We start from the raw sequence: 27,927 nt of genomic DNA on the forward strand, positions 1-27,927 counted from the left end.
AATAACTATCTGCACATTCAATTCATCCACCTTGTTATGAATGCTCTTCACATTGACACATAAAGCCTTCAGGCTTGTTTTTACAACACTCTTCGCCCTTATACAATTATGTTGAAAAGTGGCTCTTTTTGCTTTTTGCCCTGGATTTGCCTGCCTGCCACTTTTACTTTTCACCTTACTATTTTTTGCTTCTACCCTCATTTTACACCCCTCTGTCTCTCTGCACTTGTTCCCATCCCCCTGCCACATTAGTTTAAAGCCTCCTGTACAGCAGTAGCAAACACTCCCCCTAGGACATTGGTTCCAGTCCAGCCCAGGTGCAGACCATCCTGTTTATACCGGTCCCACCTCCCCCAGAACTGGTTCCAATGCCACAGAAATTTGAATCCCTCCCCCTTGCACCATTTTTCAAGCCACGTATTCAACTGAAATATCCTCCTATTTCTACTCTGACTAGCACGTGGCACTGGTAGTAATCCAGAGATTATTACCTTTGTGGTCCTACTTTTTAGTTTATCTCCTAACTCCCTAAATTCACCTTGTAGGACCTCATCCCGTTTTTTACCTATATCATTGGTACCCATGTGCACCACGACCACTGGCTGTTCACTCTCCCATTCCAGAATGTCCTGCAGCCGCTCAGAGACATAGGATAAGTTAATAATAAATTATATTGTGATTGGAGTTCAACTCTTTGTTTGAATAAATCAATGTTAGGAGAAATTGCATAAATATTATCCAAGTCTTTAATTTGTTTGGAAATCTTATCTAACTCTGTTTTTGTCTGTTTCTTATGCTGAGCTAAATAGGAGATTATCTGACCGCGCAAATATACTTTAAATGTATCCCATATAATCAATTTTGACACATCTCCCGTGTTATTAAAAAGAAAAAAATCTTTTATCTGAGTCTCAATAAATTTGACGAAGTCCGAACTTTGTAATAAATTTTCTGGAATACACAAAGGCAAATTTACAATAACAATGTCATTCAATTCAAAAGCAAAGCTTAAAGGTGCATGATCCGAAAGAACTATAGCATCATATTTACATTTCTGGACTTTGGACAAAAATCGGGGATCAGCTATAAAATAATCGATTTTTGAATATTTTTTGTGAACACATGAAAGAAAAGAATAATCTCTATCATTAGGATGTAAATGTCTCCAAATTTCAACCAGGCCAAAATCAATTACAAAAGAGTTAATAAGTGATGCAGAACAACTCGGAAGCCGCTGACTGGTTGAACTCTTGTCAATCAAAGGATTTAAACAACAGTTGAAATCACCACCCATTAACAACATATATTCATTTAAATCCAGCAATAAAGCAAATACAATTTTTTAAAAAGGATCATCTACATTAGGTCCATGTAGGTTAATCAGAACAATTTTTCTATTACAAATTGTTCCTTTAACAATTAAAAATCTACCATTAATATCAGATATAATGTCTTCTTGGATGCATAAAATATTAGATTTAATAAAAATAGATACTCCCTTCATTTTATTTTGACAAGTAGCGTGAAATTGAAGGCCCTTCCACATTTAAAAATATCTATTTTGATCGCCCGTTTTGATATGCGTTTTGAAATACTCTCAAAATTCTTGTCATTGCTGCTCCACTGTTTTCCATGTGGAGGCCCTTTCCAATGAACTCTGGCAGCTCCTCTCTCTTATCCCTCTCTGTAATTATCTTTGCTCAATACAGAGAGAAGATGGGCAGAAGATGTATTCAGGTCAGAGATTGAGAGGTGATCATATTGAAGAGTATGAATCTATTTTAACGATTTGTTTGAGAATGTAGATGACATGATTAGTATATTTGCATACGACAACAAAGTTGGTGCAATTATGGACAGTGAAGAATGTTGTCTGAGTTTATAATAAAATGTAAGTCAATTAGGGGAAGTGGGCAAAGGAATAACAGGTGGAACTGTCAGTCCATGGCCTCCTGTACTGCCGCCTGGGTAGCCTCCAACCTGATGACATGAACATCGATTTCTTGAACTTCTGGTAATTGTCACCCACCCTTCACCATTCCAATTCCCATTTCCTTCTCTCACCTCATCTCCTTACCTGACCACCTCCTCCCCGGTACTCCTCTCCTTTCCCTTTCATCCATGGCCATCTGTCCTCTCCTATCAGATTCTCCCTCTCCAGCTCTTTATTGTACACGAGTGTGGCAGTGAACGAACCCAAGTGCAGAACACAGGCACGGAGACAGAGTCAGGAGGCGTTATTGATGTGGCAAGCATGGAATCGGTATCCAGGAGCGATGCTGGACTTAGAACTGGCAGTCCTAAAAATCATATGAAACGAGGTTACTCACGCTGGAGTCGACCAATGAACTGGCAGCTCCTTGTTGTGATCATAGAGTCTTTATCATGCATTTTCTGATGGGAAGCAGGTGTGTGTAGTTAGTGGAACCTGGAAATGATCAGAAACTAAACGAGGGGATTGAGGCCCAATTCCTGAGGTAAATAGCAAGGTGGGGGATTGCCAGAAGGGACCATGAGATTTATCTCTTTCACCTATCAGCTTCCCAGCTCTTTACTTCACCCCCTTGTACTTCTTCCTCTCCTCCCTCCTCCTTCTTGCTCTAACTTCTCATCTTTTTTTTCCCAGTACTGATGAAGGGTCTCGGCCTGAAACATCGACTGTACTCTTTTCCACTGATGCTGCCTGGCCTGCTGAGTTCCTCCGGCATTTTATGTGTTGTTAGGAGAAATTTTATTAATGTAAGTGCAAATGATGCAGTGTGGTAAGTCTAATCAGGGTAATGGTATGGCCCTGGGGAATGTGGTTGAACAGAGACACCCAGCGGTACAAGTGTATAGTTCCTTGAAATTGGGGACACAGGTGTTGTGCACTTAATATTTCAGTAACATTTGAGTAATATTTTAAATATATTGTTTGATGAAGCATTCTTTTTGTTGTTTACATAATGTATTGTGGGTTATATGTAAAGTATGTGGAAGGCTTAAGTCATCACATTGCCACCTGATAAATGTGTCCCTTGCTAAACACAAGCTAAGACTCGCATCATATCTTACTCCCATCTATTCATTGCAATTTTTAAAAATATTTTTGAAAACATAACAGTGGCGACAAGGTATTTTTAAAATGAAATTTACCTGATGAAGTGCAGCTAGACACTAGAGTTAAAAAAAAGCACGTACAGAGTCAATAAAGTTAAAAAAGGCCAGAAACAGAAGAATTCACAGGTTCATACACATTAAATACAGAGTGATAATGATTATAAAGATCAGAAATGATTGGCTACATCAAAAAGACTGACACATTTGAGTACATTTGATTATGTGGCTGAATTGAAGACATTGTCTAAGCATTATCAGTTCAGTAATGGGCTTAATGTTGCACTGAGAGATCAGTTACTTTGAGGAATCTTAACAGAAAGCTTTCAAAAATGGCTCCTAACTACCACAACTTGTATTTAAAAGAGCAGTTGAAACAGCTGCATCAATGGATACAGCAGAGAGAGACGGAATTGAGTTGCAGTCAGGAATGAAAGTGAGCATGAACAAAATTGCAACTTCTAAACAGAAATCTGTTTCTGTTCATTTTTGTTTTGCAGTGAGGTGGGATTTGGATGAGAAGACAGGAGATTGAACCCAAATCCTTGTCCTGCATAAAAAGAAATGGACAGAACGGATCAAGCACATCAACCCCCAAATCCCTCCTACCGCACAAAAAAACTAACAAAGTGGATCAGGCACATCAACCTCAAATTCCTCCTACCACAATTACAGAGAAAACTGAGGATAAAGCTGATGGAGTGCAAAGAATCCTACAAGAGGAAGCTGAAGTACAAGCTCCAGCAGAATAGCATAAGCGACGTGTGGTTGGGCATGAAGCAGATCACTGGCTTCAAGGTTAAGGAAAGGAAGATCAAGGGCTACCTGGATAGTGCCAATGAATTGAACTTGTTTTTCAACAGGTTCAGCATGGGGCCTCCTGCTTCGCCTTCCCCCACTTGCCCAAACCACACACCCTCATTGCCCCGAAGCCTACTCCCTCCCCCAGCTGACTGTGTCTGCAGGTCAGATTAAAAGACAGCTGGAGACACTAGATCAAGGCAAGGCTGCAGTATCAGCTCCAGGGAATTGAAGGCCTGTGCGAGCCAGCTGCCTGGTAATTTCAGCTCTTTTACAATCAGAGTCTGAAAAAGATACCAGTGCTGTGGAAGACTTCCTGCTTGGTTCCTGTACCCAAGCAAGCAACTCTATCTGAGCTTAATGACTACAGACCAATTACCCTCATACCTGGTGATCGAATTTAGGAGAAAGAGGACTGTGATGAGTCCTGTATACACTCTGGGTGAAGAAGTGCGGTGGTGGTGGAGTACAAATACTTGGGTGTTTACTTCGACAACAGGCTTGACTGGAAAACCAACACCAAGGCTGTTTACAAAGGGATGAGCAGACTCTATTTTCTAAGGAAGCTGAGATTCATCAATGTGTGCAGCATGAAGTTGGAGATCTTTCACCAGTCTGTTATAGCGAATGCAGTCTTGTTTAGGGCTTTATGTTTTGGGAGCAGTATTGGTGCTGGTGATACAAAAAGACAAAATAAACTCATCAAGAAGCCTGAATCTGTCCTTGGCTACAACCCAGATCCTTTTGAGTTAGTGATGGAGAGAAGGTCACTAAAGAAACTGTTATCCATTATGGACAATCAGGCACATCCTCTTCATGACCTACTGAATAAGCAGCGAAGCATCCTTTCGAACAGACTCACTTAGCTCCACTGTCACAAGGATTGTTACAGAAAATCTTTCCGACCAAACGTAATAAGCACATAAAACAGTTCATCTCTGTGCAACAGGAGAACATACATCATAGTACAATAGTCTCTATTATATTATTTCATACATTATTATTGCACGTTGGTAAAATATTATTGTGTATATTATTCTGTACTTTATTACCAGTTATTATTATTTTTATTTATTATTATTTATAAGTGTGTTTTTAAATGTTATTGCTGTAAGGAAATAATTTCCCACTCAGGATCAATAAAGTACATTATTATCATTATTATTATTATTTTTATTAAATCCCTGCTCCCACGTACAAAATAATGAACAAAATGGACCAGACACATCAACCCCCCCCCCCCCCACCCAGGTCCTTCCTCCCGCACAATGGAAACTTCATTTACTGAAATGGGGTCAAACATTGGCTCATGCACCATCCTGTAGCCTTCTCACCATGGGGTTTGCTCATGCTGCCTCTGCCTCCTGGATTCTAGGAGACTGCAGAGCGCTGAAGCACCTAAACAATCACCAAACAGCAAAACAGAGTCTCTAACAGCTCCAGAATCACATTCAAAATGAGAAATAAATGTAAAGGACATAAAAGTGAAAAAAATGGTTCCATGATCTATCCAGAAGATGTCAACCAAAAGAGCACTGTACATGGGCACCATCTTGACCAGAAAGAGACCATTTCTGAAAATCTTACTGAGGAGAAATCTTCCCTTTCTGGATAGGCATACGTTCCCGTATCTAGGTATTAGGCAGTTCACAATAGTTCACACTATCTAAGCCAGCCACTTCCAATCCTGAAAGAACATAGTACTCACAACCATCTCTTGACCCATGGTACCAGAAGCATATTCTTTTTCATATTAGACTGAGCTTATACATGAGGCTCACTGTGCAGAACACTGCTGTACTTCCTTGATCTAGGAAAACATAAGTAACCACTGTCTTGTTACTCTTCTTAGATTTCACCTGAACTAGAATTATAGGAAGTTTACAATCATGATCACCAGCCCCAGTCTTTCTTTCACTGCTGTCCTTTAAAGCCTTCATAAATGAATGACACTGTAATGGATCACTCTTTTTTTGGCAGAGGTTTTGGCAATGTATTGTGGTTGCACCACCAAGCTTGCTATTTCCTTTGGCATCCTTATGGTCTCTAACACACTATTTAGACTTTTATCATCTGAAACATGAGTGTCACCATACTATAAAAATGTCCTCAGAAGCACCTTGTGCTATTGGATATGGTATAGGTTCAGTGTGCCTCCTTGGTTGAGGCTGAGAGTGTACTCTATCAACTACCTCCTGGAGTCCAGACTGGTGACTCACAGACATTTGAGGAGCAAATATATCCACATTGACATTGAGTATGTTGGATTTTCTCTTTGCCATGTCTACTTAGGAATTCATACCATAGAACTGTCTTGCTGGAGCATCTTTAGCACACACAGCACTTGAAACCTTCAGCACTTTCACTTTGGCCATCTTGACTGCAATTTCTCTTTGCAAATTAAGCTACTCTATCTTTCTTCGTAGCTACTCCTGAAGCTGTTCTTCCATCTGCTGTCATGGTCCCGTCTGGCTATCCCCCATCTCACTCCTATCTCCTTGATGGTGCCTTAATTCCCATTGTCTGATTCCCATTTGCTTCTAGTGCAATTAATTACAGCACACCTGGTTCTCAGTAGAGAATATAGGATAAGAACTCTGGCGGCACAGTCATGGGTCGCCAGTTCGTTGGTCGATTCTAGTGTGTGTAAACCTCATTTCCTGATCCCTTAGGACTGTTAGTTCTAAACTCCGCTCCTTTCCCTGGATGTTCTATGTAAACCTCGTCTCCGAGTCAAGATTCCCCTGGTTACCTGTTCCACGTTCGCGACTGTGCTAGCGCCTCTTGACCCTGCCTCCGTGCCTGTGTCCTGCACTTGGGTTCGTCCCCAGTCACTCCCTTGCAACAGAACGAACTGGCCAAGAATGAACCCAGTGGACACGGACCCTGTGCAACAGCCAGGGCTCCCTACTGATCGTACATGATCAACTGCTCTGAGATGTCATGGAAAACTTTGTGCCCTGTCCAAGAATGTAAAGAAGGTCAGTGAGCAGGTTGACTGGGTATCCGCTCCCCTTACTCCGTCCCTTCCGAGAATCCAGTCTGACCAACCCACACAGCCTGGGATGGCAACACCCTATGGGTCGGCAACACAATCACCACGAGAGCAGCACGTACTCGAACCGGAACCCTATGTTGGGGACCTAGGAAAGTGCCGGGCTTTCTCACTGCAAAGCTCCTTGGTTTTTGAGCAACTGCTACGTACGTACACCTCGGACAGATCGAAGATTATGCACATCATGTGGCTGTTGTGAGGGGGTGCCTTAGCATGGGCCACCGCGATTTGGGACAAACAGCCAGAGATCTGCTCCTCCTTCTCCACCTTTGTCTCCAAAATGAGGATGGTTTTTGAACAACCCATTCACGGTAAGGACGCTGCTAGGCGACTACTGACTCTCTGTCAGGGCTCACGAAGTGTAGCTGAATACTCCATTAGTTCCGAACATTAGTGGCCAACTCTGGGTGGAATGACAAGGCACCACAGGAAGTATTTCGACAGGATATCGTTGACAAGATAAAAGATGAATTAATGGCAAGGGATGACACGAACAGCCTGGACTCTTTGGTCTCTCTAGCCACCAGGTTATATAATCAACTTTGAGAGCGTCTGAGAGAGAAGACCGGTCGCCCCGCTCCTCAGATCATCCCACGGCCCACCTTACCATCTTCGGCCAGCCTTTCTTCCCCATCCGCTCCTAGCATAGCTCCCGCTCCAACTCTTCTGGTGATTCAGACGACACTCCCTTCAGTCCCCCAAGCCCGGATGCAGATCCAGGCTACCATGAACTACCTCCAACAATCCCTGTCTCTATCCGCCTTGGTGGACTCCAGTGCCAAGGGAAATCTGCTGGACGAGGACATGGCCTCCCGGGCCAGAATTCCTCGGGAACCATTGTACCCCTCTATAGGCCCAGGCGCTGGACAGAGACTTCTGGCTCATGTCACCCACTGTACGCCACCCGACCTTGATTTTGTTGGGCAACCATCGAGAGCGGATACAATGTAATTTAATCCAGTCTCCTCAAGCCCCTATAGTTCTGGGATACCCCTGGTTGAACTACCACAATCCCCATATTGACTGGTCTACTAGGAGGATAGCCAGCTGGAGCCCGTTATGCCATGCCACCTGTCTGCAGTCGGCCCTATCCCCTAGGGAGGCTACTGCGACCTCGCCTGTTTTGGAACCCCCCGACTTGTCCAGAGTTCTGACAGAATACCATGACCTGAGACAGGTATTCAGCAAACAATGGGCTCTTTCCCTGTCTCCATACCGCCCGTATGATTGCGCTATCGACCTTCTCCCCGGGGCCTCATTACCTATCAGTCGCCTATATAACTTGTCCCGGCCTGAGAGAGAACCATGGAGAGAAGCGCAGCAGGCATTATTCGACCCTCATCCTCCCCGGTGGGTGCAGGCTTCTTTTTTGTGGAGAAAAAGGATGGGTCGCTACGCCCCTGTATCAATCTCCAAGGCTTTAACAATGTAACGTTAAGAACAAGTATCCACTGCTCCTCATAAACTCAGCGTTTGAACCACTTCACGGAGCCACCATCTTCTTGAAGTTGGACCTTCGTAGCACCTATTATCTAGTTAGAATTAGGGAGGGAGATGAGTAGAAGACGGCATTTAATACCCTGCTAGGTCACTTTGAATATCTGGTCATGCCGTTTGGCCTCACCAATGCCCCTGCCATTTTGCCATCACCAAGCCCTGATGAATGATGTGCTGAGGGACTTTATTAACCGCTTTGTGTTCGTCTATCTAGATAACATCCTGATATTCTAAAGCAGCCTCCAGTACCACATTCATCATGTCTGTCAAATCCTACAGAGACTGTGGGAGAACAAGTTATTTGTGAAGGCGGAAAAAGTGTGAATTCCACGTCCCCTCGGTCAGCTTCCTGGGCTACATCATCCAGAGCGAGCAAGTGAAGGCAGATCCTGAGAAGATCAGGGCGGTGGAAGAATGGCCCAGACCCACGACCCGCAAGCAACTTCAGCGGTTCCTGGGTTTTGCGAACTTCTATCACTGATTTATCAGGGACTACAGTCAGGTGGTGGCACTCCTCACCTGACTTACCTCCCCTACAACACCCTTTCTTTGGGACTCTGAGGCTGACTCAGCATTCGCTGAAATGAAGAGGCGTTTCACATCCACTCCCATCCTGGTCCAACCAGACCTCTCCTGTCAATTCGTTGTGGAGGTCGACACCTCCAACTCCCGGGTGGGAGTAGTTCTCTTCCAACATTCAAGTGCTGACCAGAAGCTTCATCCCTGTGCCTTCTTTTCTCGCCAGCTGTTTCCCGCTGAACGAAATTACGACATGGGGAACTGGGAGCTACGGTGGTCAAACTGGTGTTGGAAGAATGGAGGCACTGGCTGGAGGGGGCGGAACACCCATTTATCGTCTGGACTGATCACAAGAACCTTACATACAGTACATCCAAACCGCCAAACACCTGAATTCCTGCCAGGCCTGTTGGGCATTATTTGCTGGTCGCTTCAGATTTACACTCACCTATCGTCCGGGGTTCAAGAACAGGAAACCTGATGCGCTCTCCTGCCGATACAATTCCAAGGAGGTGGTAGTCCTCACTTGGGAAATCGTGCCTATTGTAAAAGAGGCCCAACGGGATGACCCTGACCCTGGCAACGGAACCGCCAATCGCCTGTTTGTGCCTGATTCCGTCAGGTCTCAGGTTCTCCAGTGGGGGCACAGATCTCGGTTCGCCTGCCACCCCAGGAGTGATTGGACACTGTCCCTCCTGAAAAGACACTTTTGGCAGCCTTCCATGGATGCGGATACCTGTTCCTATGTCTCTGCATGTTCCGTCTGTGCCCGCAGAAAAGCCTCCCACTGGCCACCTGCTGGATTACTTCGTCCCCTACCTGTCCCTAGTTGTCCTTGGTCGCACATAGTCCTAGATTTCGTCATGGGACTACCCCTTCACACAGAAACACCACTGTACTCACCGTGATAGACCGACTCTCCATGGCGGTGTGCTTTAGCTCCTTAAATTCCCTCCTGTTCAGGAGACCGCAGACCTTCTCATCCGCCACGTCTTCAGCCTCCACGGAATTCCTGCAGATATCATCTCCGATCGGGGTCCCCAATTTGTCTCATATGGAAGTCCTTTTGTCAAGCCTTAGGTGCCTCCGTTAGCCTATCATCCAGCTTCCACTGTTACGATCCAGCAACAATGAATATATAATTGAGACAGGTTTTTAATAACAAATAAAACATTTATTAACACTTAAAAAAACCCAAAAGTAAACAAACGACTAACCTAACCGGAAGTCAGCTGCGATATGGCAGTTCTAACAGTTCTTAAAGCGAGAAATCCAAACTCAGTTCTTTAAAGTAGTATTGCAAAAAGTCCAAAATAATTTACAGTCAATTAAAGGAGACTTTCCTTGAATTAAATCCTCTTTCACAACGTTACTGCTGATCCCAGTCAAAGTATGCCTTGCCGAGGGATTTACGATTGAAGGAAATAAAACGGCTTAAAGGCACTGACCTTTCCTTGGCGAAACTCTGCGTCTAACTCTCTGCTCTTTTTTGGCAAAACAGGAGTTATCATGGACGCAGGTAACTAATTCCTCGTACAAAGATTAAATAAAGATCGAACCTGCTTCACAGCCGATATCAACTTTCCTTGATCTTTCAGCTTCCTGAACTTTGACAAATCTTCTCTCTCCGACTGGATTTTAACTGGCAGTATTGTAGCAAAACTACCGGTAATAACCTTTGAAACTTAAGGCAGAAAGTAAAACTCCACTTTAAAATAAAACTGCATCATAACATCAAATACTCAGCAACATGGAGTTACTGGTGAATTCAGCCATGAACTGCCCCACCTCACAGGGAGAGGTTCTCCTTTTATACCCTGTTGAAAAAAAACTATCACATGACCTCTCACTGGCGGGAAAATGACGTCACTCCACCATCACAAGACCATTACCTTATGCCCAGCATAGCCTCAATTACATCATGGTCACGTGACAGTCACAACATACCCATGGGTACATAACATCTCCCTCCAAAAAAAAATTAGTCTGTCATGAACAAAATTTTAACAATTATTATTTACAAGAGAAGAAATACAAATGTATAAAATTTACAATATACACAGTATACATAGTATTATCATACAGCATCTTACAACTTACTATACAGGAGTGTTACAAATGTTAAAATATCACTCCATAAAAAAAATTACATTGTACATTCAATATTGAGATAGACAATCAGCAATCACATTGTCTTTACCTTTAATATAAGTTATCAAAATATTGTATTCCTGTAACATTAAATTCCAATTTAATAACCTTCTATTTTTGTTTTTCATCTTATTCAGAAACACTAACGGATTATGATCAGTGCAGACGATAAGTTGAGTTTTTGAGTTGTACCAACATACACGTCAAAATGTTCTAAGGCTAAAACAAGAGATAACAATTCCTTTTCTATTGTCAAATAGTTTCTTTGACGCTCATTAAATTTCTTAGAAAAGTAAGCTACTGGATGATCAACCTCATCATCCTCATTCCTTTGCAATAATACTGCTCCTGCAGCCTCATCACTAGCATCTATAGCTAATGAAAAAGGTTTTTCAAAGTCAGGTGCCTTGAGCACAGGTTGATGACATATCATTGTTTTCAATTTTTCAAATGCTTCTTGACAGGGCACTATCCACACAAACTTCTCATTCTTCTTCAAGAGGTTAGTTAATGGAAGGGCAACATTAGCAAAATTCTTACAAAATTTTCGGTAATATCCTACCATTCCCAGGAACCTTCTGAGAGTTTTTTCCCAGTTAGAGGGGGAATCTCTAAAATTGCTTGAACTTTTGCCTGAACAGGAGCTACTTTACCTTGACCCACAGCATAACCAAGGTAAGTTACAATGGCATGTCCGAATTCACTTTTAGCTAAGTTAATAGTTAAGTTAGCTTTTGAAAGTCTTTCAAATAGTTTCTCCACCACAGTAATGTGTGCTTCCCAAGTATCATTTCCTGTCACTAAATCGTCAATATAAGCATCTGTATCTTTCAATCCCTGAATCACAGAGTTAATAATCCGCTGGGAAGTACCTGGGGCATTCTTCATCCCAAATGGAAGAACATTATATTCATATAACCCAGATGGAGTTACAGATGCAGATATCTCTCTACCTCTATCCATTAATGGAACACACCAATACCCTTTCAATAAATCAATCTTTGTAAGGAATTTTGCTTTTCCAACTTTATCTACACAATTATGTACTCTAGGAATTGGACATGCATCTGTTTTCGTCACAGCATTCACCTTCCTGTAGTCCATACAAAACCCAATACTGCCGTCTGACTTAGGCACCATAATACAAGGTGAACTCCAATTCGAGTTTGAAGGTCGAATAATATTATTCTCGAGTATATATTTAATTTCTTTCCCAGCAAGTTCACATTTTTCCATGTTCATCCTGTATGGGTGTTGTTTAATGGGTTTGGCATCTCCAACATCTACATCATGTGAAGCTACAGTAGTTCTTCTAGGAATGTCTGGAAATAAATCCTTATATTTAAAAATTAATTGCTTCATCTGCTGCTTCTGCTCTGGCTGTAGATGTGCTAATTTCTCATCAATATTTTCCAGAATGGTTGAGTTTGGTAATCTGACAGAAACAACGTTAGGTTTAGAATGAGTTTCAGATGGATCATCCATTATGTTCCCAGTCAGATCAGACTCATTATCATTAACCACAACAGTCACAGCAGCAGACTGTTTCTCGTAATACGGTTTTATCATATTTATATGGCAAAGTTGAGTTGGCCTTCTGCGATCTGGAGTTTTTATCACGTAATCTACATAATTAATTTTAGACACAATTTCATAAGGACCATGAAACTTAGCTTGTAAAGGATTCGTTTGCACTGGGAAAAGAACCAGCACCTTATCTCCAGACTTAAACATCCTCACTCCAGCTTCTTTATCGTACCAGGTTTTCATTTTCTCCTGAGCCAATTTTAAATTTTCCCTGGCTAAGCTACAAGCTTTATGTAATCTGTCCTTAAATTTTAAAACATAGTCCAACAAATTAGTGTGTACCTCTTTATTAATCCATTGTTCTTTTAATAAGGCTAAAGGTCCTCTAACTCTATGCCCAAATACAAGTTCAAATGGACCGAAACCTAATGATTTTTGGATTGACTCCCTTACTGAAATAGAAATAAGTGTATATCCTCATCCCAATCATTTTCATTTTCCACACAATACATCCTAATCATAGTCTTGAGGGTAGAATGAAACCTCTCCAAGGCACCTTGCGATTCTGGATGGGATGCAGACGAAATAATTTGCTTAGCTCCCAATTTATAAACTATCTGTTGAAACAATCCAGACATAAAGTTACTGCCTTGATCAGATTGTATTTCCTTAGGCAACCCAAAATAAGTAAAGAATTTTATAAGAGCCTTTGTCACAGTTTTAGTTGTTATATTTTACCCAACAGGCTGGTATATGGCTAGGGGAAAAGGAGATCCAGCCACTCACCAACCCCACCTCCTGTACACGCAGGTGCTGTGAGAATCAAGTTTATGCCGCGCGTACACACACAATATCAAACTCACACCAGATACTGTTATGGAATATACATTAAAGATTTTACTAAAGCTAAAAGAGTACTATGCAATACAGTATATATGAAGGAAAAGAAAATAAAGTAAAAGGCGCCAACTTATCAAAGTTAAGTCAGTTTAGTGCACATTGTTGGAGCTCAGCCATCGAACCATTCGACCCCTCGTCACTTTCCTCCGACCTCCACGTCCTCGCACCTGGGACCACCCCTGGTGGTCGACCAAGCAGTGCAGCGCACGTCCACCTTCCTCAGCGTCTCCTTCCTGCCTCCCCTGAAAAGACCGTGAAACCCCCAAGTTCCCAGCCTCACAAGACAAAATAACATTCCCCATTGGTTAAAAAATGAATACAATCCCCATATCAGTAAGTTCAAAGCTAAACAACTGCGAGAGAAAACACTTAGCAAACATAAAAGCATTCCTACTCTAGCAAACCAAAGAAGCCATTTTGATTAACATACAAAGTACATTGTACAGGTACTTCCTCTAGAAACCTAGACGCAGTGCACATGATAGTCAGCAAGTACTGATAACCAGTTTTTGTTTTTGGTAATGGACCTACACAATCTATAATAATTTTAGAAAATGGTTCACCAAATGCTGGAATAGGTTGCAGTGGAGCACTGGTGTAACTTGATTTGGTTTACCTACAATTTGACAAGTATGGCACGTTCTGCAAAATGTCGCCACATCTTTTCTTAAACCAGGCCAGTAAAAATGTTTTAAAATCTTGTCCACAGTTTTCCTTACCCCTTGATGTCCACCTAAGGGCACACTATGGGTTAAAGTTAAAATCTCATTTCGATAAACTTTAGGAACAACTACCTGGTAAACAATATTCCATTCATCACTTGCAGGAATTGTAGGCGGTCTCCACTTCCTTATCAATACACCTTTCTCAAAATAATATCCTACTGGCACCTTATCAATTTCACTATCTGGAAGAGCTTGTTCTTTTAATTTGATAATCTCAGGGTCTCTACTCTGCTCTGCTATCATCTCCTTCAGAGACAGAGACAAATCTTCATGGTCAGACTTACTCCAAGAATCTTGTTCAAACAATGAAGGTAAGAAAGTTTCTGACACATCCTCATAACTCGAATCCTGAGTTGAACAATCATGGGTAACCACCTTATTCTGCACATCAGTCTTTTTAGCCATAGCTTGAGTTACAACACAGGAAGAATCTGTGTTAGAATCCATCCATGGTTCCTCTGACTCTATTGTCAAATGCACTTCAGGAAAAACTTGTCCACCTGCCAAATCATTACCTAACAATAAAGAAATATCATTCACAGAAAAGCTGGATTGTAGTCCTACTTTAACAAGTCCTATAACTAACCCTGATTTTAAATTTACTTTATGTAAATGTACAGGCATAAGGGCACTCCCAACACCTCGTATATAATTTACCTCACCAGTATCAGACTCATCATTAAACTTTAACACACTGTCTAACATCAGTGATTGAGAAGCTCCAGTATCCCTAAGGATTTTTATTGGCACCAGAGTAGATCCTTCTTTCAAGGATACAAATCCTTCAGTTATAAAATGATCATATCCCTTCCTAACTTGGTCAGACTCTAACAAAACTTCACTTGTGTTTATCAACCCCTGTGAATTTACAGGTGTTTCAGTATGTTGCACACAAGCACCTGGGACTGCTTCCTTCTCCTTCCTCTTCAATCGGAAACAGTTCGCTATTACATGACCAGGTTTCTTACAATAATTACAAATGGGACCAAATTGTCTTTCCTTCATAGGTTTTTCTTCCTCCTTACCTTTCTCACTAACTTCTGATTTAATTTCTGATTTACCTTGAGTCTCTGTGTTATTTTTCCTTTTAAAAGTTCTGCCCTGAGGAAATTTATTCTTATGGATTAAAGCATACTCATCAGCTAATTTAGCAGAGTCCTGCAATGTAGCAGTGTCTGTCTCTTTTAAGTATGTCCTTACTTCAACAGGAATGCTCCTTTTAAATTCCTCCATTAAAATCAGCTCTTTCAATTTATTATAGTCCCCATTTACATTTTTAGAGGAAACCCATCTCTCAAAACACACAGCTTTATCGTAAGCAAATTCCACATAAGTTTTTTCCACAGATTTCTTCAAATTTCTGAATCTTTCTCTATATGCTTCTGGGACTAACTCATACGCCTTCAATATGTGCAATTTCACAGTATCATAATTAAGTGCTTGCTCAGCAGTTAAAGCTGTATAAACCTGTTGTGCTTTGCCTTTAATTACACTCTGTAACAACACCGACCATTTCTCTTTCGGCCACTCTGAAATCAGAGCAATAGTTTCAAAGTGTTGAAAATACTTCTCTACTTCTGTTTCACTAAATGGAGGGACCAATTTAATTTCCTGACTAACAACAAACATTTTTCTAGAACCAGGAGACTTAATTCCACCATCACATATTCAAATTCCCTCTTTTTATTTTCAAGTCCGCTTTACTTTGTTCTAACTTCATTTGTTCAATTTGTAACTGCATCTCTAGAGTACTTATTGGAAACATATCTAAAATCGACTCATCTTGACAGTCACAAGATATCCACGGGTACGTAACACCACCCACAGACGAATGGGCAAATGGAACGGTTCAACCAGAATTTGGAGGCGGTGCTACGTTGCATAACAACCAACAACCCGTTTACCTGGAGTGACCACCTCGCGTGGGTAGAGTACGCCTACAACTCTCTGGTTAGTAATGCCACCAGAAGATCTCCTTTTGAATGCTCTCTTGGGTACCAACCCCCACTGTTTCCTGCTCAAGGAGAGGAGATTGCGGTGCCGTCATTTCAGGCCCATATCGATCAGTGCTGCAAGGTTTGGGAGGACACACGCACAACCCTGCTCCCATCAGCCGATTGTAACCAGAGGATTGCCGGTCGCTATCGGACTCCTGCACCTGAGTATCGACCTGGGCAGAAGGTGTGGCTCTCGTCCAAGGACATTCCTCTCAAAAACGAGCCTAAGAAACTTGCCCCTCGCTTCCTGGGACCTTTTGAGGTTGAAAATATCATCAGCCCCACAGCAGTCCGACTTAAGACTACCAAAATCTATGCACATCCACCCTACATTTCACGTTTCCTAATTAAAACCAGTTTCCGTCAGCCCCTTGTGCCCTCTGACCGAAACTCCTCCACCCAACTGAATCATCGACGACCACCCAATGTATACCATCCCGCAACTACTGGATGTGCGCCGTCAGAGCAGGGGCCTCCAATACCTGGTCAACTGGGAAGGATACGGCCCAGAGGAACGTTCCTGGTTTCCCCGCTCCTTCATCCTGAACCCTTCTCTCATCCATGACTTCAATAGGGACCATCCAGACAAGACTGGAGGTTCGCCTGGAGGTTCCCGTTGAGAGAGGGTACTGTCATGGTCCCGTCTGGCTATCCCCCATCTCACTCCTATCTCCTTGATGGTGCCTTAATTCCCATTGTCTGATTCCCATTTGCTGCTAGTTCAATTAATTACAGCACACCTGGTTCTCAGTAGAGAATATAGGATAAGAACTCTGGCGGCACAGTCAAAGGTCGCCAGTTCGTTGGTCGATTCTAGTGTGTGTAAACCTAATTTCCTGATCCATTAGGACTGTTAGTTCTAAGCTCCGCTCTATTCCCTGGATATTCTATGTAAGCCTTGTCTCTGAGTCAAGATTCCCCTGGTTACCTGTTCCACATTCGCAACTGTGCTAGTGCCTCTCGACCCTGCCTCCGTGCCTGTGTCCTGCACTTGTGTTCCTCCCCAGTCACTCCCTTACAACATCTGCTCCTTTCCTCTCCGAAGCTATTCTTCCATCATTTTCATATGTTCTTCCAATACATGCTTATCTTTCAATAATTGTTGCCTTGTGCATAACACAGCTAAATCAACCTCCATTCTAATGCGTGCCAAGGCAGTATCAGATGCACAGGAGGCTCTGCTAGCAATAGAACCTGCTACATACACGTGTACATCATCCTGAAAATCATTAACTATATATGTAGTCAAAGCATGCCCAAGAATTTGATAAATATTTTCATTTCTTCTAGCAATTTGACCTTCAACATCACAGGTTTGTTTGAACCCCATTGTTGAGCCTCTGTTGTGTCTGTATTAGTAAGAGTATCAATATTTTCATAATTGTTGATTTGTTCATCTTGCTCTGAGATAGTCATTAAAGACAACAGCAAGTTATGTTGCTTAGCAACATTTTCATGAAGATTTTTTAAATCATCCAAATGAGACTGCACTTGTGAGACACCTTGTTCTTCTGGTACGAGAAAACTTCTAACTATTAGCATAAAATCATTAATCTGCTTAACAATTTTTTTTAGTTCTTCCAACTATAGTCAATTCTAGTCACCGAAGCTTTCTCAGCAAGTTTAATTTACTCTTTTAGTCCTGACTTCAGATCAGATTCAGATTCAGATTTAATTTATTGTCATTTAGAAACACAAATGCAATGCAGTTAAAAAATGAGACAACGTTCCTCCAAAATGATATCACAAAAGCACATGACAAAACAGACTACACCAGAAAATCCACATAACATTTGGCAATCCCGAGTCCGGAGAGGCTGCTGCGTATTAATATCGTACTACCATCTTAGCGCATTCCCCAGAAAGGAGCTCCATATCCACCAGACAAAACAAGACCTAAAACTAAAGCTACAAGACCTGCACAAAACCACATAGTTAGAACATATAGTTACAACAGTGCAAATGATAGTATAATTGATTAAAAAAAACAGACCATGGGCACAGTAAAAATAGTCCAAAGATGTTAAAAGACTACAAGTTCGAAAGAAACCACCACACTGTTTTCACAAGTCCTCAGGGTCCCAATAGACTCGTCATCCCACACAGGCGGCAGAAGGGAATACCCCCACTATGGACTTCCACAGTGCCGCTGGACTCAGCCTCGCAGACGCAGCACACAATGAAAGCTCTGTTGAACCCAGCCTCGCAGACACAGCACATAGTGAAGGTGCCCCAACTGCAGCGGACTCCGAGTCTGTCGAACCTCCAAGCCTCCGACCATCCCCTCCGGCACAGCTTCTCCGAGCACCATCCTCTACCGAACGTATTAAGACTCCCCCGCCAACAGCCACCGGCAACGTGACCCCAAGGACTGGGGGCCTGTTCTTCTCAGCAGAGACCCGGACCTCACAGCAGCAGCAGCAACGAAGAGGGCCTTCCTGGAGATTTCCAGATGTTCCTCCGTGTTCCCACGTCCATTTTTCATCAGATTAGGATTGCGCACAGCACCCCGCTTAACAAATAACAGATATCAGCTCCGGAGTGGCCGCTGCAAGCTGCGTCGCGCCACCATCTTGGCTTGACTCATGTTGTTTTCCATGTACGTGAACCAGACAAAACAATGGCATTTAGTTCAGATGTCAACAATCAAAATATTTCAGCATTTCAACAGAACCAAGTCCCGAATTCTTTAGCAAATACACACTGTACAGCTTACAGTCAGTGACAGCCATTCTAAACGGTGTTCCACACCGGAACACACAGCATGAATCAACAAAAGGTCGTTACTTGCCACAGGCTTCTCCAGACTGTGGTGCTTCTCTTATAATTTTACAGACACATCCAAATGCTGATGTTCATTTTGTATAGCTGTTGAAATCTTTTGTTCACAGAATTTAACGGTATTCTAACAAATCAATGTCATTGTTGGCAACCCTCATGGATTGTTATCCTTGTATGACGCACCCTTCAATCACTCCAATAAAGGTATTCCAAAAGCCGAAGAACTCTATTCCATTATTTATTAGCAACTAGCAAACATACAATCTTGAAGTGATGAAATTTAAGCATAACTTTGCATACTAAGTCTAAATTCATTGGTCAAAGATACATTCATTGCCTTCCCAGCTCCAAACTCCCCAGAACAAAGCATGAATAAATAGCTTATTCCCTTCAATTTTACCACAGCCTTGCTCATGATGACTAGTTACCATAACATACATAACAAATGTGAAACACAGAATACAGTGGAGATAGAAAACACATGCATGAATAGAATTGAATGTATTACTTACATCCTTCAAATGCATGAGGAGTAAAAATCTGTATGTTACATCTCTGTTCAAATGTGCAATAATAGTAATTCATAATAAATATTATGTACAACAGGACAGTCAATATAACATAGAAATACAGTTGTGTCAGCATGAATTAAGCAGTCTGATGGCCTGGTGGAAGAAGCTGTCCCGGAGTCTGTTGGTCCTGGCTTTTATGCTGCGGTACCATTTCGCGGATGGTAGCAGCTGAAACAGTTTGCAGTTGAGGTGACTCAGGTCCCCAATAATCCTTCGGGCCCTTTTTACACACCTGTCTTTTTAAATGTGGGATAGTGCGAAGTTCACATCTACAGATGTGCTGGGCTGTCTGCATCACTCTCTGCAGAGTTCTGCGAATGAGCGAAGTTCAGTTCCCATACCAGGCAGTGTTGCAGCCAGTCAGGATGCTCTCAATTGTGCCCCTGTAGAAAGTTCTTAGAATTTGGGGGGGGCATACCAAACTTCTTCAACCGTCTGAAGTGGAAGAGGTGCTGTTGTGCTTTTTTCACCACACAGCTGGTGTGTACAGATCACGTGAGATCCTCAGTGATGTTTATGCTGAGAACTTAAAACTGTTCACCCTCTCAACCCCAAATCCATTTATGTCTATAGGGGTTAGCCTGTCTCCATTCCTCCTGTAGACCACAACCAGCTCCTTTGTTTTTGCGACGTTGAGTGAGAGGTTGTTTTCTTGACACTGTGGCGACCCACTTTCTGCTCAGGCGAACCGGCTCACAAATAGCCAGCGCGCGGGGGGAGACTTTGGTAATGCACCTCTGACGTCATTTCCGCCCGGAGAGGGCGGGCGCTAGGGGTTAAATGCCAGCGCCGCGAAGTTTGAATAAACTAGTCTCGAAACGACTTACAGACTGCGTGTCGTTATTTCAGCGCTGTGTGTAGCACAGACGGTCCAAACGGGATTTGGACCAAAGATGACCAACTCCTCATCTGTTCACGTAGTTTCACTAAAACTGCCGACTTTCTGGACGCTGCGACCACGCGTGTGGTTTAGCCAAGCAGAAGCCCAGTTCCAGATTCCACAGATATCCTCTGATTCCACGCGTTACTATCATGTGGTGAGCGCCCTTGACCAGGAGACAGCTGCCCAGGTTGCGGATTTCATACAGTCGCCCCCGGAAGAAGGCAAATATGAAGCATTCAAAGTGCTGCTCATTGGGACCTTTGGCCTCTCACGGCATGAGCGGGGTGCCCGCCTGCTTCACCTGGACGGTTTGGGATACAGACTGCCGTCAGCATTGATGAACGAGATGCTGGCCCTGGCTGACGGACACAAGCCCTGCCTCATGTTCGAGCAAGCGTTCCTAGAGCAACTGCCCGAGGACATACATCTGCTGCTGGCCAACGCAGATTTCAGCGACCCCCGGAAGGTGGCGGCCCGGGCAGATGTGCTGTGGAAAGCCAAGAGGGAGAGCGTGGCGTCCATCGGTCAGATTACCAGGCCACGCACCCAAAAGCGGACCAGACCAGGCCCGGCAGGGGGGCGCACACAACACAGAGGCAGGAGTGAGGAGGCCAGTGAACAGTGGTGTTTCTACCACCAGCTTTGGGCACAAAAGCCCGCCGTGGTCGCCCGCCCTGCAAGGGCCAGGGCCAGGGCCAGGGCCAGCTGCCGCTAATAACTATGGCAGCTGGCCACTAGGACAGCCTCTTGTATGTCTGGGACAAGCAGTCGGGATGCCACTACTTGGTCGACACTGGAGCAGAAATCAGCGTCTTGCCCCTGACGGGGTACAACACCGGCAACAGGAAGCCAGGACCTACCCTGAAGCCGCAAACGGCAGCCCGATACAGACCTACGGCACCCGCACAGTGCAGCTGCAGTTTGGCGCCAGCCGGTTCACATGGGACTTCACACTGGCCGCGGTGGCCCAACCACTCCTGGGGGCGGACTTCTTGCGAGCTCACAGCCTGCTGGTCGACTTGCAAGGGAAAAGACTAGTACATGCCGAGACTTTCCAGACGTTCTCCCTGGGTGAAGCCAAGTTGCCGGCCCCACACCTGGACTCCATCATGCTGTCGGACAACGAATTTACCAGAATCCTGGCGGACTTTCCATCGATTCTGGCACCGCAGTTCACGGCAGCCATGCCCAGACACGGGGTTCAGCACCACATCCCGACCCAGGGACCACCCCTCCATGCCCGCGCACGAAGGCTCCCCCTGGAAAAGCTCCACCTGGTGAAGGAGGAGTTCAAGAGGATGGAGGAAATGGTGATCGTATGGAGGTCTGACAGCCCATGGGCCTCCCCCCTGCACATGGTGCCCAAAGCAGCTGGGGGTTGGAGACCATGCGGCGACTACCGCAGACTGAATGAGGCTACAACTCCAGACCGCTACCCCGTGCCGCACATACAGGACTTTGCAGCAAACCTGCACAGGGCAAGAATATTTTCCAAAGTAGACCTCGTCCGGGGATACCATCAAATCCCGGTGCACCCTGAAGACATCCTTATAGCTAGCAGTAGTCACCAGGAGCATCTGTCCCACCTCCGCAAGCTCTACTCCTGCCTGAGTGATTTCGGCCTCATGATCAACCCGGCCAAATGCCAGTTCGGTCTCGATACCATTGACTTCCTGGGCCACAGGATTACCAAAGACGGGGCAACACCTTTGCCCACCAAGGTAGACGCAATCCGCCACTTTGCCCGGCCCAACATGGTCAAAAGCCTACAGGAGTTCGTTGGTATGGTGAACTTCAACCACCGTTTCCTCCCCTCAGCAGCCCGTATCATGCGCCCTTTGTACACCCTGATGTCGGGTAAAGGCAAGGACATTACTTGGGACGAGGAGGCCGCGGCCGCTTTCGTTAAAGCCAAGGAAGCCTTGGCAGATGCCGCGATGCTGGTGCACCCCAGAACGGACGTTCCAACCACCCTCACAGTGGACGTGTCCAACACAGCAGTCGGTGGGGTGCTGGAGCAACTCACCGAGAGGCGCTGGCAACCCTTGGCATTCTTCAGCAAGCACCTACGACCATCGGAACTCAAGTACAGTGCTTTCGACCGGGAGCTGTTGGCACTGTATCTGGCAATCCAGCATTTCAGGTACTTCTTAGAAGGCAGGCCGTTCACCACGTTCATGGACCACAAACCGTTGACCTTCGCATTCACGAAGGTGTCTGATCCCTGGTCGGCTCGCCAGCAGCGATATCTGTCCTACACCTCCGAGTACACGACGGACATCCAGTATGTCTCAGGAAAGGACAACGTCGTGGCGGACACACTCTCCAGACCAGCTGTCCAGGCCCTGTCCCCGGGGGCGAACTATGCAGCACTGGCAAAGGCACAGCAGGCAGACGACGAGATGCCCAGCTACAGGACTGCAGTCTCGGGTTTGTAGCTGCAGGACTTTCTCGTAGGCCCAGGTGAGAGGACCCTCCTGTGCGACGTGGCTACCGGCCAACCTCGCCCCATCGTCCCGGCAGCCTGGAGGCGGCAAGTTTTCGACTCCATACACAGTTTGGCACACCCATCTATCAGGACAACCGTCTGGCTGGTCTCCAGCAAGTTCGCGTGGCACGGACTTCGCAAGTAGGTCAGTGAATGGGCCAGAACGTGCGCGCAGTGTCAAACAGCCAAGGTGCAGCGGCACACTAAAGCCCAGCCGCAGCAGTTCGAACCCACCCACCGGAGGTTCAACCACATTCATGTGGATATCGTGGGCCCCCTACCAGTGTCCCGAGGAGCACGGTACCTCCTAACTATGGTAGACCGGTTCACGTGGTGGCCAGAGGCTGTCCTGCTCACCGACACATCTGCCAATTCCTGCGCCCAAGCACTGATTGCAACCTGGGTAGCACGCTTTGGGGTACCGGCCCACATTACCTCCGACAGAGGCGCCCAGTTCACGTCCAGCCTGTGGTCGGCTGTGGCCAGCCTGTTGGGAACGCAGCTACACCACACTACTGCCTACCACCCACAGTTGAACGGACTAGTGGAACGCTTCCACCGTCACTTGAAGTCGGCTCTCATGGCCTGCCTGAGAGGACCTAACTGGGTGGACAAGCTTCCCTGGGTCCTGCTTGGAATTCACACAGCGCCCAAAGAGGATCTGCACGCCTCGTCAGCCGAGTTGGTGTACGGCGCACCCCTGGCCGTCCCGAGAGAGTTCATACCAGCCCCAAGGGGGCAAGAGGAAGAACCCACAGCAGTCCTGGACAGTCTACACGAAAGGCTCGGCAACCTGGCCCCCGTACCGACTTCACAGCACGGACGGACCCCAACCCACGTACCCAAAGACCTGCAGAACTGTAAGTTTGTGTTTGTACGAAGGGGCGGACACCAGGCACCGCTACAGCGGCCGTACAAGGGGCCATTCAAGGTGATCAACAACAATGGGTCCACGTATGTTCTGGACATTGGGGGGAGAGAGGAGGTTTTCACGGTGGACCGACTCAAACCAGCACATGTGGACTTGGCGCAGCTGGTCGAGGTTCAGGCACCGCAGCGCAGAGGCAGACCTCCCAAACAGAGGCTGATCTAGACTGTGGACATTGTGGGGTGTATCGCCAGTTCTGGGGGGGGGGGGGGGTTATGTGGCGACCCACTTTCTGCGCAGGCAAACCGGCTCACAAACAGCCAGCACGTGGGCGGGGGGAGACTTTGGTAATGCACCTCTGATGTCATTTCTGCCCGGAGAGGGCGGGCGCTAGGGATTAAATGCCAGCGCCGCAAGGTTTGAATAAACTAGTCTCGAAACGACTTATAGCACATCGCTACAACACCACTGTGTCAGGATGATGACTTCCTCTTTGAGATTAGGCCAATCAATGTAGTGTTGTCAGCAAATTTAATTAACAGACGAGCTGTTGGTGGTGACACAGTCATGGGTATACAGAGAGTAAAGGAGGGGGGGCTTAGTACATAGCCCTGAGGGGCACCTGTGTTGAGGGTCAGAGGAGCAGAGGTGAGGGAGCCCACTCTTACCACCTGCCAGTGATCTGACAGAAAGTCCAGGATCCAGCTACACAAGACAAGGTGAAGGCTGTGGTCTCTGAGCTTCTTGTCAAGCCTGGAGGGAAGTATGCTGTTGAATGCTGAACTGTAGTCCAAGAACAACATTCTCACATAAGCATCCTTCTTCTCCAGCTCTGTAAGGCTGGTATGTAGAGCCGTGTAGAGCGTCATCTATTGATCAGTTGTGTCAGTAGGCGAATTGTAGGGGGTCCAGTGTAGGTGGCAGCATGCTGCAGATGTAGTCCTTGACCAGCCTCTCAAAGCATTTACTTAATTTTGAGGTGAGTGTGATAGGACACCAGCCATTTAGACATGATACCTTGATATTTTTTAGGTACACAAACAATGGTGGATGTCTTGAAGGAGGAGGGCACTCTACATTTGGAGGGGGAGAGATTAAAATTGTCTGTAAACACACCTGCCAGTTGTACCACACACATCCTGGGTCCCTGCAATGGGATGCAATCCAGTCTCACAGCCTTGCGGCTGTCCACTTATTGGAAACACCTGCATACTTCAGCCTCAGAGATGACCAAGCTGCCAGTCGCATCATCTGCAGGTCTCCTCAGGGGCTTGGTTTTAGTGACATTGAATCAAGCATAGAAAAGATTTAGCTTGTCTGGGAGAGAGCCATTGATGTTGGAAACTCCACTGCGTTTAGCTTTGCATTCTGCAATGGTGTGCAGACCTTGCCATAAGCTGCATGCGTTGTTGGTGGAAAGTTGAGTCTGAATCTTGTCTCTGTATTTTTGTTTCGCTGCCTTGATGACTTTGCACAGATTGTAGCTACATTTCTTGAGTTTATGTTGGTTATCGGCAATGTAAGCTCTGCGTCGCACGATAAGTGCTGCTCACATGGAACTATTGATCCAGGGTTTCTGATGCGGGAAGACCCTGACGGATTTCTGGGGGGCAACATCCTATATGCACTTCCAGCTGAAACTCGTGACCCCTTCCATGAACTCGGAGACATCCTCTTTATAGAAGACATTCCAGTCAACGTCATCAAAGAAGTCCTGCAGCATGAAGGCTGACTCGTCGGACCAACAGTGGATGGTTTTAACTATGGCCGCTTCTTGTTCCAGCTTCTGCTTGTACTTTGGCACCAAACGGACAGCAGAGGAGCACTTCATAAGCTCCGACATTCAGCTTCCGAGATTTGAATGAATCCAATAAAAGAAATCCATCACTTCAAGTTCAAAGTAAATATACTATCAAAGTACATATATGTCACCATATACAACCCTGGGATTCATTTTCTTGTGGACATATTCAAAAAAATCCAACAAACATGAAGAATCAATGAAAGACCGCATCAACAGAGCAGACAACCAGTATGCAATAGACAACAAACTGTGCAAATAGATGTATTTTCAGCTGTTTCTTTATGAAAATGATCAGCCAAATTATTTACAGTATGTCTTCACAATCATCAGCTACAGTATTGTGTAAAAGTGTTAAGCACATATATATAGCTCGGGTACCTAGGACTTTTGCACTAAACTGCACTTGTCAACATGGAGCAGGAGCAAAGGATGTTGGGAATGGTGAATATGAAACACTGCGGAGGAGTATGGGACAGGTGGTAGAGAAGGAGTGCCAGGGGTGGGGCTGGCAGATGGTGCGGATGCAGACAGGCCCAGCCCTGAGTCACCAGGCAAGGTAATTTGATTCCAAACAATTAGTTTATTCATCATTACAGAACGTCTCTCTGCTGCTTCCTCCTCCTTCCCCTTTTCCCAACCATGACTCCCCTCTCCCTGCTCCTTCCTACTTTCAGTGCACAATAGAGACCCATATCAGAACCAGGTTTATCATCACTCACATATGTCATGAAGTCTTTTTTTATTGCAGCAGCAGTACAGTGCAATACATAAAATTACTACAGTACTATGCTGAAGTCTTAAGCACTCTAGCTATACACAATATATTTGCCTAAGACTTTTGCACAGAGCTGTATCCAAGTGCAACACTTCCTGTCAATAAATGCACATGCTCCCCCCTTATCTGCTAAGGTCTAATACAATACAATTTTGAACAACCACCTTACGCACGGCAACCATTTCTGTTGTCTAAAGGTGCAACAACATTTTTAATTTCTATTATACTCATTGCAACACCATAAAATGGGAGTAAAATTGATACAAAATTATCTCCTTTATGAGTATGTCTCGTGGCAGGAAAAGACACCCTAAATAATAAGATCCTAACCAATTACATTAAAAAGCGGTATAGGCTCCATTTCTGCACATGAAGTATGTATTGTTCCATGAACTTAGAACATTTCATATTACTTGACAGGAGCTTTGTCGAATTGCACTATTTTTCTGAGCACCAATAAAAATTTCAGAATGTTACCCTATTTAGGTGTAATTGCACAAATGGCAACAAAAAAAAATGAGCAAAATACATAAAAGATAAAACACAAAATCAAAAGAGTCGAGACATATTCAGTTCAGCTCAGAGTTCATTATCTGCAGGCCGCCCTGAATCAAAATCACCCAAAATAGCAAGAAAAAAAGAGAGAAAAACAGGAAAACACATCATAACATGAAATACAGTCCAGTTCACAAATCACAGAACTTCGGGCCCATCCTCAGTCAGCATTGAGGGAGAGGGAGAGGGAGGGGGAGACGGAGAATGAGAGAATGGGAGAGAAAAAGAATTCAGACCAGACACCTTCCTCCAGGAGCTGCAAGCGAGAAATTGGTAGATAGCATGGAACATCCGCACTCACCTCAATATTTTCAATCTTCCTTAATGCTTTAATGGCAAGATTGGCAAGAAATTGATTCAATCATGGACTCATGCCCCATCTCCAACTTTTGAGGCCTCAAGGCTCACCTCTCAGAACCCTCTTGGTGATAGCGAAGTGCTAGATCGCTCAATTGGCTCAACAAACACACCATCAGACTGTAGATCACAGGCTCCAACTGCACCAAAGCCATATTTGAAAGAAAAAGACGTAAAAGTAGTTATTTCGTGGATCATATCAAGGATGTTGCCCATGTAGCGTTGTTCGCTGGCGCTATCTGATTACATTTACGTAAATGATTCGGTTTAATACTATATGAGGGGGGCAGGTTCATTGTATATTTATAAATACAAGAAATTCTGCAGATACTGGAAATCCAAAGCAACACACTAGAGAAACTCAGTAGATCAGACAGCATCAATGGAAATTAATAAACAGTTAATCACAGATATAATGTCAACATCACCTTTGCTAGAATGTTTAATAAAGAGGGTGTATGTTTCATCTTGATCTGCGGAAATGTCTAGCATTGGTGAATATGTTGAAGTGTGCGGTTTATCATCACTGTCATCCTCTCTTGAGTCACTAAGGGCCACTGTAGTGTCCATGTCATG

The 27,927-nt window shown here is 44.7% G+C and overlaps 1 long non-coding RNA gene across 1 annotated transcript; it reads right to left on the reverse strand.

Moving 5' to 3' along the window:
* Positions 1 to 884: 884 nt before the first annotated feature.
* LOC140738906 (uncharacterized) lies at positions 885 to 27,927 on the reverse strand. The gene is made up of 3 exons (XR_012101479.1): positions 27,296 to 27,927; positions 9,872 to 10,079; positions 885 to 4,569 (listed from the first exon to the last, which is right to left on the reverse strand). It is a non-coding gene; the product is annotated as an uncharacterized lncRNA (long non-coding RNA).

Source organism: Hemitrygon akajei, chromosome 14 (assembly GCF_048418815.1).
Source record: "Hemitrygon akajei chromosome 14, sHemAka1.3, whole genome shotgun sequence".
Lineage (NCBI taxonomy): Eukaryota > Metazoa > Chordata > Chondrichthyes > Myliobatiformes > Dasyatidae > Hemitrygon > Hemitrygon akajei.